A 13,301-nucleotide genomic window follows, 5' to 3' on the forward strand; every position below is an offset into this window, starting at 1 on the left:
AATACATGTGAAGAAATGAGACAGTGGCCTACAGCTATACTGCAAATGGGAAATGATGGAATTGGGATGAGTGATATAACCATGGAGATAAAGATAGATCATGTTCATCGAAATTGACCTTGAACATGGACTTAAAACATTATATCTTACACCATGTACTTTAAGATATATTTTGAAAATAGAATCAACAGCAACTGATAATGCATTTAACTCAAGGGTGAGAGAGAAAAATGTGTTATTAACAATCTCTGAGGTTTTAGTGTGAGAAACTTAGAGAAAGTGATTGTATGTTTTGAGATCTAGAACATTGGAGAATGATTAGGAAAAGATTGTGCTCACAATATCTGAAAGTATTACTGAGAAGCAATTAATTGAGCATGAGAATCAAAATATTGTGATAAGAGATCTGTGGTAGCAATAAAAATGCAGTGTGTTTCACATGCAAATCAGTTATGTAAAGTTGCACAATAGCAGTGAGGGTTTAATAGAAGACATTGTTGGTGAGCAAACTGGTTCCCCTTTACAGACAGGCACCCCTTTACCAGTGTGGTAGGTGTTGGAAGCTCATGGCCCACACGCTGCTTGCCTTCCTCAGAGCATCACCCTCAGATGACAAGAGCTACATCTCCCTGCCACACATAGGATAACACACTCCTACCCCAAGTAAGAGTGTGTTGTAGCCAAATAATAGCAGATATAGGGTAAGAAAAATAAAACAGGTCCCTATACACAAAGGTCTGAGAAACAGAGCAAATAGGATATGTACAGATAAATAGAAGCTTTATTATGAGAGATTGGTTGTTATGAGAAAGACCCATGATTTGACACCTGCAAAGAAAAGCAGTGTGTAATTCAATTCAAGCTCCAAGTTTGGACCATCAGAAGAGCCAATTGGAAGCCCAACTGTGAGTCCAAATGTCTAAGAACCAGGAAGCCAAGCACACTCCCTTAAGACAGTTGTCCCAGGGCAAGCAGAAAATGAATTTGTCCTTCTGCTTCTCTGTTCTTTTCAGGCCCTTAATGGATTGGAGGATGTCCATTCACATTGGCATCGAAATGGACCTTGAACAGAAATGGACCTTGAGAGTGACCTTGACTCACATTGCCTATTCAAAAGGTGATATTTTTTTAGGAAAATCCTAACAGATGCACCTAGAAGTAATGTTTAACTGGCTCCCTGGAGATTCCTTAGCCCATCAAACTGACACACTAAATTAACCATCCCCAAAGAGAGTCAACCAAGGGGGATATCCTTTGTATTTCATAGTTTCCGCTTAGATTAAGCTGAAATTAGACTTCATCTGTAACTTCATCTGCAACTTCATCTGCTTAGCTTATTTCATGTGCTGTTCTGCTTCCTTTGATTTCTCACAGAACCCTCCTTGGAGAGTTCTCCAATAGAACACATGCCTTTTAATCCCACTCCAAATCCACCTGGTGAACCTGTTCTAAGACAACTAGAAAGGAAGTACAAAAGAGAAACTGCAAATATAGATATCCCCAGGGACCAGGCATATAAAATAGATGAAGGAAAGAAATGGTGGCAAGTGGTCAATCAGAGTTCAGTTCTTCAAGAGAAGTCTCCATGGTGGTCAACATAATAAGGACAATGTAACAGGTTAGAATGACGTGATATGGAAGGAGAAAATTAACAGCAATAAATTCACAGATTTTGAAAAAAACTAAGATGCTAGAAAATACATATATTTTTTCTTTTTTGGTTTTGTTAGGTTATGACTTTATATCAGTATGTTTTTGTGTGTTTATGTTACCATTGCATATATTGGGTTAACCAGAAAACCTTTGAATTTGGAGAAGATTCAGAAGAAAGAGAGATAATTTAAAGATGCTGGAAATTTATTTTTATCATTTTGGGGGGGTAGGGTACCAGGAATTGAACTCAGGAACAGTCAACCACTGAGCTACATCTCCAGCCTTATTTTGTATTTTGAGACAGGGTCTCACTGAGTTGTTAGCCCCTCACTTTTATGCTGAGGTTGGCTTTGTATTCTTGATCCTCCTACCTCAGCCTCCAGAGCCGCTGGGGTTATAGGGTGTGCTACTGCACCGGGCCAAGAAATTTATTATTAAAAGCATAGAACTGAAGTCCTTAATGAAGTCTGAAATGATGAGGTACAGAGATATGAAGAGATTCAACTTTGATCACTATAATGAAGTTTCATTTTTGGAAAAAAGTCAAGTAACAAAAACCTATACAACCACAAGCTTCTTATTAGATGGGCCAAAGTTTATGCCTCTGTTTTTCCCAGGTTAAGCAAATATCAACAAAAACCTTGAGATTTTTTTTCTCAATCCAGATTGTGCAGATTTCATTTGAAAGTAATTTGATACTATGAGCTAAGATGCTGTCCAATACTTTGTGGCATGTGTGGAATGATGAACACTGCAAAAAGGCTAATACTTCACAGGACGGGGAGTATACTCTTGGCTGAGTAGACCTGGGGTTCTTCAATGGAGTGCACAGTACCAATTCTGGCCATCCTAAGAAGGAAGACAGCAATTGCCACAATGCCACAATACCCATAGTCATACCCAAAGTCCAGAACTCTGTTACACGTGCTGTAATTGCACATGGTTTCATAAATGAAGATTTCTTTCTTTACTACATTTTACTTAGAAACAGGGTCTTGCTGAGTTGCTTGCTGAGGCTGGCTTTGAACTCGTGATCCTCCTGCTTCAGTCTCCCAAGCCTCTGGGATTACAAGCGTGTGCCACTGTACCTAACTTATAAATGGAGATTTCACTTAAAGAACAGAGTTAGTTTTCTGAACTTAAGTGTCATCTCAGTAGTGGGTACAGCAAATCATGGACACTTTTTGCCTTCTGACACTGTGGCTGAATAGTGCATGATTTCTCTATCCTTCTCTGTTTGTTATTTAAAAAATCCCACCATGGGTACTTTGGGTCACCCTGACACCCCAACTTAAGTCTTAGTTTTTTTTTTGTTTATATTCCTTTCTACAAGCTCCTACGGGGCATAAAGCCTTCTTACTGGCCCCTATACTTATACCATATTCCCATGCAAAGTGTCTGGTAAGGAACAGGCTCTGGAATATTTGTGAAATGAGTTAATAGAGGATACATAAATGAAAGATTGACTTTTCACAAGAAATGGATCATTTCTTGGAGTGTTTCCAGATGAAGAGAATATACTGAATAACTCAGTATTAAATAATTTCTGCAGTCAAATTCTACCAGATAAATCATGTGCTTAGAATGAGATGATTTTTCTTATTCAATATTGTATTCACCTTGACTACAAATTTTAATACTATTAGCAGCATGTGTCCTACTAAACCCATTTCAAGTAGATAGCTTGTTAACAACATCTGAGACCACAGAGGCAGTTAAGAGCCTAAAGCACACATTTTATTGTGGGTATGAGACTAGGCCTGTAAAGCATAGTTAACAAACAGTTCTGGTGTGTTAGGACCCAGAGTTTTCTAAAGATTATTCTCTATTGTTAAATTTTAATAAGTATTGATTACTTGACATAAATTATACTTACATGACCTTAAAATTTCCAGATGTTTAAGACTGATCAAAGCCTTAGCTGGTCAACATTGTTTATGAGAGGTACATTTAATTTGTATTTAGGACACAGTAATGCTGACAATACCACATCACTCAAAGGCATAAGTGCTATTGTTGGGAGTGTGCTGAGCTCATTGTTATGGGGATAATAGCACATTTAGATAAGAGTATTACCTCCTGCTATGGGACCTGAATACTAGGAGGGAAGTAAGAGGCAGGAGTTGGGGTAGCTGTGATTAAACAACTTAGAAACTTCAGTTAGTTTTATGCATATTTACATAAAATCAGCCCAGAAAGATTGTTTAAAAAGCTTTTAGGATGAATAAAACAATTCCCTTTAAAAATAAAACCTTTCCTTATTATTTTAATGTAACTTATAATTAAAAAGCAAAAAAAAGTTTGTGCTCAAGATAAATTCAATAACCGTTAAATATTTGATCAATCATTATATTATAGTGTCTGTTAACTTAAAAAAAATCCTTCAGACTCTAACAAACCTATCAGAGACCAGACTCTTCTCCAAACTACTTATGATGTTTATATGACCAAAGTTGGCCAGGAATAGCCCTTTCTGTAAGGTAACTGTGCCTGTAGAGACATCCACCCCATAAGCCCTGCTGAAATCTATTCAGAGTTCTTCCCATCCTGTCATTACTTTCAACAGCCTAGATGACCAGGCAGCTCATTCTGGCAAAAAAGGAAAATGGTGCATTAATTTAAGAAGTAGCACACATGAAACATCAGACACATGTGTGTATGATATCATATATGAATATAAAACTTGCAGCATAGCTTCTTACATGGTGCACAGAACTGTAGATCCATCACATTCCCCCATGTCTGAAATCCAAAGTCATCTCCCACTTAGTAGGGGAATGATGATATAAAAGATGATGCTTCACATACAATAAATTTCACAATTCTCTTGGTTTTGAATTAGGCACCACCTTGTATCTTATCATTAAAATATCACAAAATCCTAAGAGACAAACATAGCCCCACATTTGTCCATCAAACAACTAAAATAACAAGAACTTGAGTAATTGGCCAAACATCAAAGAAGGTATGTGTTCAAATATATCTTACTCTATGATGCTGGCTTTGACTTCTTCTATTTTTATTTTATTTTGTGTATTTTTTTGCATTTTGTTATTTCATTTTCTTATTACCATGGGTCTCATTTTCTCCTCCCCTGGAAAAATTAAGATTTAAAATATTTGATTTTGCCCAGTGTAACTTTCTGAGCCAGATGTAATCACAATGTATCCAGTAATTTACTAACCAATTATAAAGATTGAAACTAAAGCAATGTCATTTTTTTCCCAAAGACATTCCATAAAAACACATTAAGAGTAACCTTTCAAAAAGGTAGTACCATCCCAGGCTTCAGTAGACTGTGATTATAGGCAAGAGGACCAGTAATAAAGCTAGGAGACACACTAAGTGGTTTTTCAGATCTTCTTCTAATGAGGTGAAGCACAATAGTATGTGAAGTAGAAAATGCAAATTAAAACTATAGAGAAATTCAATATGAAATGATGCAGCAGAGCTAACACTCTCTGACAAACAGATCCGAAGTCCAGGAGCCAGGCTGTGTTAGGAAAAATGTAGCTACTGCTTTGGACAGCACCGTTGGTTGTGCTTTAACTAAGTGAGATTGGAAAGCTTACCCTGAGTAGGGATAATTGATGAGAATTGCTGCAGTACCGTGAAGAAGCTCTCTGGAAACAACTATTATCAGTGTATTGGTATTTTTAGGTGAAAAATAAAATATATTTTTTTCATTGATTTGTTAACTCATTCATTCATTTAGGAGTCAGTTTGCTTTTGCAGAAACTCTGCTAAGTGCTGAAAATACAAATAACTGAAAGAATTCTTGGCCACTGTTTATGTTTCCCTTTCTGTATGTCTACCCTTTTATGTATGCTGTTCTCTCCATCTGGGATGACTTTTTATATTCTCTTTATTTGGTTACTTGATCTGTGTAATAAAAACCTTAAGTCAGTTGCCTCTGAATGCCTCACCTTGTTCTTAGTCTAAGGTCCATTTTTTATGTCCCTTCTATAATACTGCGGTCTCTTTTCTTAAACCAATTACCAGTAAGTAGTGTAGATGCACATGTCTAACTAATTCACTAGCCTTTAAGATCTTTTAGGGCAAAGATTTTGTCTTCTTTCTTTTTTATGGTAGATGTTCAATTTGCCTAATGTATACAAATTAAATGAACCAACAAATTTTATTTGAGTAGACCTGAAAGAAACAGCCTGGTAAACAGATGGAAGAAATGCTCTGACAGATGGAAGGAGGTGTCTATAGACAGGAAGGTGTAAGAATTCATGCCTTGGTCAGCAAATTTTAAATGGAAAAAAAAGAAATAAACAACTATTGGTATATGAGGGAAGAGCATGAGATATTATACACAGATGTAGGAACTCTATCAGGAAGAAACTTTAGGTCCTGCATGTGAGATCAGATTTTGTGTATTAAGTGGTGGAGCCAAAGACTAAGGGCAGTTGTCTAGCTGAGGGACACAGAATAACATTACAAGGAAACTAGTAAGAAGTACCATAGAAATAAAGTAATCAAATCAAGAAAACATATAATGGTATCTAAGAAACAACATCTAAGGAACTAAGCAACCATCAATGCCAAATGTCACAGACATCTCAGAAGACATCTCAAGAAGATAGGAACATTGCTAGGTCTTTGGTGACGTATGAGAACAAGAAGCAAGGTTATAATGAATTTCAGACTTAAAGGGAGGCATTAGTGAAAATGATTCAAAGACTAGATTTGAAAGATTATCAGAGAGAGGGAGCCAGGGTGTTGGGACAGACTTTAATATCGAAAGACTTAAGCGTGTTTATAGACTAAAGGGAAAATGTCAGTGGAAAAAAAGAGAAGCTGAAAATATAGACAGCAAGTATAATTTATCATACAAGGTGTTGAAGGAGATGGCATTTAAAACAAAGTAGAAGAATGATTTTTTGGACAGGAGGGAGGATACGTTTTCCTCTGAGGCTAAGATAAAAAGCAAAAAGACAGGTGGAAAAGTAGATAAGTGTGTGGGAAGAGAGTTGATAGGATTTTTCTTTGATAGATTCTCTTTTCTCCATGAAATCAGAGGCAAGTGGTGCAGACAGAAGATGGTTAAAGTAAGTCTTGAACAAGAAGCTTGTGGGATAATGGCCAAGGGATGGGAAGGCTACAGTGAAAGTAAGAAAGGAAGAAACCCAAAAACAAGTGTCCAAAGGAGAATACAGCCAATGAGGGGTGGCACTATTCCATGCAGTTCTGGGACTCTCTCCAACAGTTAGGAGTCCTGGTGTGGAGTATGAGACCAGGATTAGTGCACAGATGACAGGACAGAATGATAGAAGGAGAAGAAAGCTGGGTGTCTGAAGTGAGACTGATGAGACCTACAGTATGTATAGGCAGCCATGTAGTTTATTATCCAAACTGGCAGATGTGAATATGAAAGGTGGCACCATTAATAACAGCGCAGGATGCTGGAGATAAACCACTGCTTAGACGGGAAATGAAGTGAAGGACCTGACAGATTTTTTTAAAGAGGTGGTGGTGGTAAAGGAACAATCCATCTTGCTTATGAAGAAGAAATGGCAAGGCTGTCATAAGGATGTGAAGCACTGAGAGACTTAGAGACTTAGGGACCTAAGTATTCTTTTTTTTTTAAAGGTACACTGTTTCATGCTAAGTGTGGATGGAAGAATGACTCCCTAAAGTAGAACAGAGTGATGAGGAAACAGAGGACTCTCAAGTCTACCGTGTATAAGATTGTTGTCTAAATGATACATTTAAGAGTTGAATTTGGAGCTAGGTGGCATGGCCTTCAAAGACTTTGAGTTAGGGACCATGATGGTGGTCAATGACAGAAAGCTAGAAGTTTGTCAGATACTAGATAAAGAAGAGTAAACAACAACAACAACAACAAAAAAAGCGGGGGGGGGGAGGGACTAGAAGAAGAATGATAATGTCCAATGACAGAAAAGTTGTCTTTATTATCTGGCGGGAGACTCCAGTATAGATGCCTGCTTTAATCATCTGCTAAGGACAGAGAACCCAAAGAGGTCCAGCCAAATAATATTACCCTGAAACATTATTTTTTTCTTTTTTTTTTAGTTGCTCAAGACAATACAACGATCTTGACATATCATATATTTGATTCAAATCGGGCACAGAGTCTAGACATGTTTCCACTTTAGTAACCTAGAGTTTGCGTGTGGTGTTAATATAAGCAATTGCTCTTGAAAGGGTTATGAGCACCCAAAGTCAATACTGAAGGGCTGAAAGAGAGGGTGGCAGCACGAAGATAGAACACATGGGAAGCAGAGACTGAAACGGAGAGTGGTTGTGGATTGCAGGATGGAGATGTGCCACTGAAGCAGACACAGATGAAGCTGCTGCACGCAGAGTTCCCTTCCTGCACTGCAAATATACCTGGTGGAAACTTTCAGACCAGCATCTGAACCACCCAGGAGGTGTGATGTTGTAAATTGTATTATTGTTTCCTAGCATTTTCTCCTTCCTTCTCTATAAGGGAATTTTGCAATACTAACTCCAGTGATGTGGGTTTTGATCAAAGAAAATGACCAGCTATGATTAGCATCACACCTGAACAGAGCCTTGCACAGACATAAGAAGTTTAGTCAGCAATTCTGCTTTCCCCTCTGCAACAGAATGTCCTCAGGTGAGGCTGTTCCTCCTCTCTAGGTCTCAGGGTAAGAATTCTTAAGAGGAGACCCTTTAGCAGTCCACCTCTAAGAACACAGGTGAAAAATAATCGTTTATTGTTTTAACATCAGCTGTGTTGTTGAAATTTTGCATCAGCAGAGCTAACTATACCAAACATTATAAGAAGTTGAATTTTAATATAAATAGACACGATGATTGATTCAAGTTAAGGTGGTGTTTATACTGTAGAGGGTGGTAAATTGATGACTCTACAAAATATTTGGTAAGTTTTATCTGCATTAATTTAGAAAATAGAAACTATGCTTTTGACTTCAGATGATAATATTGTACAGCAAAATTCACTACTGTGACTTCATTGTTGTCATGTTTCTTGATTAGCCAACTTTCTCATAGTTTCAAAAGTTAATATGCTAGAACTGATTTCTGGGAAAAATCATTAATTATTAAGAATTGAATTATAGCTAAACTTTATATAATTACATTCATTTTTATTTCATCAAGTAAAATCTCATATTTTCTGTAGTGTTATTTCTTGTAAAGTTTTGTTCTGGGGCAAAAAGAAAATGAATAGACCTTATATTGATTACCTTTAAAACTATTACTGAACCTTAAAATCTCAAAGAACAAAATTGCAAAAAAAAAAAAAAGAATTAAGTAAAAACTGAAATCCATTTTGCCCATGATATCTTATATAGAGTTAGAAACTGGTAGGATCAAAAAGAAAGATTTCATGTAGGTGAGGAACATGATGGCTTTAGTTTCTGGTATAGCATGTGTTTTAATTTTAAATTAAATAAGAATTTGATGCTGATTTATAAGTTATTTCTTTTAAATAAGTTCAATTTATAACTAGTAAAGTATTTTTACATAAAATTTAAAATAAAAAGAAAACTGTTATGCATTTTCATTGCCTTATAATAATCAATGCTGACAATTTGATGAATAGGCTTTCTTTTTTTTTCTATTTCTAGATTAGAATATTTTAAGAATATTCTATACACATAATTTTTAGGTTAGGTTTTCCATTGGGTATTATTTAGGGAATATATTCTGATGGTATCAACACTTTCTAAATGATAACTTTATTGACATTATAAGATTTCCAAAATATTTTATGATTTTATAAGATTTTAAAATCAGTTCTACACATATTGAGGAACACTGTAATATCTCAAACCATGAGTGAGGACAAATACCTACTGTCCTCACATTGATCACGTTTTATGCTTTGTTTAAACAGATGAACATCTGTGAAAGTTTGCTAATGTTGATTAGCATTCAGCTCCAATGTATGTGTTTTCTATAGGAGATTAAAAAAAATCACCATCAGGGAGAAGACAATGCAACACCTGCAGATTATTTTTTTTTCTATTAGAAAATTTCTTAAATGCTTCTTAGAATAGGAAATGAAGGAAGGGAGTTGAAACTAAGTGTCAAGTAGGGCACCCAGCATCTGTTGTAGGAACAGTAATGAGCGGGGCCTGACAAATGTCTCCTCTTCAGAACACGGACTACCTTAACCAACAGAGACTCAACTGCATAGTGTGAGAATCTTCCTGCTGATTAACCTAGAGGATAAATCTTGTTTCTGCTCTGGACACATTTGGAAAATTCAATCTTCTTGTGGAGTTATAAGTCTAAAGGAGAAAGAGATTAAATGCTATTAAGATATCTGTATCAGTGAAAGAGTAAAAATACACTTTTTTGAATTTCACTCTCTTATCTTAAAAATTGAATCTCATTACCATTGAAAGAATCAATTTATTGTATCTTGTTTTGTTTTGTTTTTGGTACCAGTGGCGCTCAACGGCTGAGCAACACCCCAGCATCTTTTTTTTTTTTTTTTTTTTGAGACAGGTTCTTGCTAAGTTGCATAGGCCCTTGCTAAGTTTCTAAGGTTGGCTTTGAACTTGTGATCTTACTGCTTCAGCCTCCCAAGATGCTGAGATTACAGACATGTACCACCACACCTGGCTCAATCTATCATACAAATGTTTCCATAAATGTCAAAAGTTACATATTTCTTTATTAAAAATTAAACGATTTTATATATTATTTACCTTATCTTTTCACTTAAAGTATGTCTTTTTTTCAAAAATAATAGAAATCTAAAGAAAAGTTGATAAAAATGAATAAGAGGATAAATAATAGATAGTATAAAGATACTAAAATGTGGCCTATTCTTGTTTATGGAAAATATGATTCCATACATGGAAAAAACTAAAGACTCCAGTAAAAGATTAATATAACTATTAAGCAAATTAAATAAATTTGCAGAATATAAAATCAACATACAAAAATCAACATTTTTATGCATCAATAATGAGAATGATTAGAAATAAATCAGGAAATAATACCATTAACAATAGTCACAAAAAATAAATGAAATACTTAGGAATAAATTTACCAATAGAAATCCAACCTATCTACAATGAAAATTATAAAACTGATAAAAGAAGTTAAAGAAGAAAAGAAAAATTTAAAAAGACTCTCATTTTCATTGATGAGAAAAATATATTCTTAAAATATCCATAATACTCAGAATCTCAGAGTGATCTACAGACTCACTACAATCCCTATCAAAACACCAAACATACCTTTCACAGAACTAGAAGTAACACTCTTCGATTTCATATGAAAATATGCAAACTCTGAATAGCCAAAGCAATCTTGAATAAGAACAAAATTCTAGATATCTCACTATCTGACTTCCAAATATATATTTGGAATATATATATATATATATATATATATATATATATATATATATACTACAATAGTATAAAAAAATAAAACAGCATGTTATTGGCAAAAAAACAAAACAAAACAAAACAAAACAAAACAAAAAATCCAGACACACAGACCAATGGAATAGAATAAAATGCTCAGAGATATACTTACACAATTACTTATCAATAGATCTTCAACAAACATGCCAAAAATAATACACTAAAGAAAGGACAAACTCTTCAAACAGTGATTCTGGGAAAACTGAATACTCACAGACAAAATTTTGAAAATTGACCAATCTTTGACTCTATGTAAAAATCAACTCATTGTGGATTAAAGACCTAAGTATGGGGACTAGGGATGTAGCTTAATGGCAGAGCGCTTGCATAGCATGTGTGAGGCACCTGGTTTGATCCTTAGCACCATATAAAAATAAACAAATATAATAAGGCATTATGTTCATCTATAACTACAAAATAAATAAATGAATAAAAAGCACCCAAGTATAAGACCTGGAGCTCTGAAACTACCAGAAGAAAGCATAAGTGAAACACTTGAAGACAACTGTATAGGCAAGGATTTTTTTTTCCACAGTATCCCAAAAACATAGGAAATGAGAGCAAAACTGGATGTGTTTATACCCATTAAGAAATTTATGCACAGCAAAAAAAAAAAAAAAAACACTCAACAGAGTGAAGAGATAACTTATAGAAGGGAAAATTTATTGTAAACCATTAGTTGGATCAAGAATTAAAATCCAGGATATATAAGGAATTTAAAAAACTCAATAACAATGACAGAAGCACACAAATAATCAAATCAAAAATTGGGCAAAAGATATGTGGTAAACAAACAGCAGGTATTGGCACAAAAACAGACACATAGGATAATGGAATTTAAAAAAAAGGCTTCATAAATAAACCCACACATTATGATCAATAGATGTTCAACAACATTGCCAAAATCACACAAATAGAAAAAGTGGTCTTTTCAATAAATGATGCCAGGAAAACTAGGTCTCACCATGCAAATGAATGAAATTATATGCTTATCTCATGCAATATGCAAAAAATCAACTCAAAATATTTTGGAAATACAAGCTCGAATGTACAAAACTCCTAGAAGAAAATATAAAGTAAAACCTTTGTGATATTGAGCTTTCAATGGTTTATTTTTGCCTGCCCCAAAGCACAGAAAATGAAAGCAAAACAACAACAACAATAATACAAATCAATTAAATTTTATGAATCCCAAAGCCCCTGCTCAGCAAAGAAAATAGAGCAAAGAGACAACGAATGAATTAGAAGAAAACATTTGCAAGTCATTCACCTGTTAAGAGTGTTAATATCCAAAATATATAAAAACTCAAACAATGAGAAGAACATAAATAATTCGGTTTAAAATGGGCAAAGGACATGTTAGACATTTATCAAAGAAAAGCTGTAAATAGGCAACAGGTATATGAGAAAATATTCTATATCACAAATCTTCTGTGAAATTAAAATTAAAACCAAAATAAATTGTTACTTCACGGCTGTTAAAATGGCTATCATCAAAAATAAATAAATAAATAATGTGTTAGTGAGGATGTAGAGAAAAGGGAAGCCTTCTACACTGTTGGTGAGATGTGAGTTCATACAGCCATATACAAAACATGAAAACTTCCAAAAAATTTAGAGTTACCATGTGACTTAGAAGTCCCACTTATGTATATGTATCAATAGAAAGTGAAATATGGATTCCAAAGAGATTTCTGCAACCCAATTATTATAGTATAATTAGTCCCAATAGCTGCGCATGCGCACATACACACACACACACACACACACACACACAATGTGATGTTATTTGTTCTTTCAAATGGATAAAATTCTCTTATTAGCAACAAATTGATAAATCTGGAGGATTTGACTCTAAGTAAAATGAGTTGGGAACAGAAAACAAGTATTTTGTGATTTCACTTATATCTGAAATAACAAAGTTTAAAAAATTAGTAGATCAATGTTAATCAGGCATTGGGAGTTGAGAGGAGTGAATAGGGAGTTGATGGTCAAAAGGTACAGTTTCAGTTAAAAGGAGGCATATATTCTGGAGATCAATTGTAAAGCATGGTGACTATAGCTTGAAAATTGTTAATACAGTAGATTCTAAATATTCTTTACACACATGTATGAGAGATAATGGATATTAATTTGTTTGATTTAATCACTTTGTAACATGTACATATATCAAAATATCACATTGGAAACCTTTAAAATATGTAACTATTTATTTATTTAAAGTTAAATAATTAATAAAATAAA

This window comes from Marmota monax, unplaced genomic scaffold (assembly GCF_021218885.2).
Source record: "Marmota monax isolate L192 unplaced genomic scaffold, Marmota_monax_Labrador192_F-V1.1 WCK01_AAM20220418_F8-fsc00125, whole genome shotgun sequence".
NCBI classification, from domain to species: Eukaryota; Metazoa; Chordata; class Mammalia; order Rodentia; family Sciuridae; genus Marmota; species Marmota monax.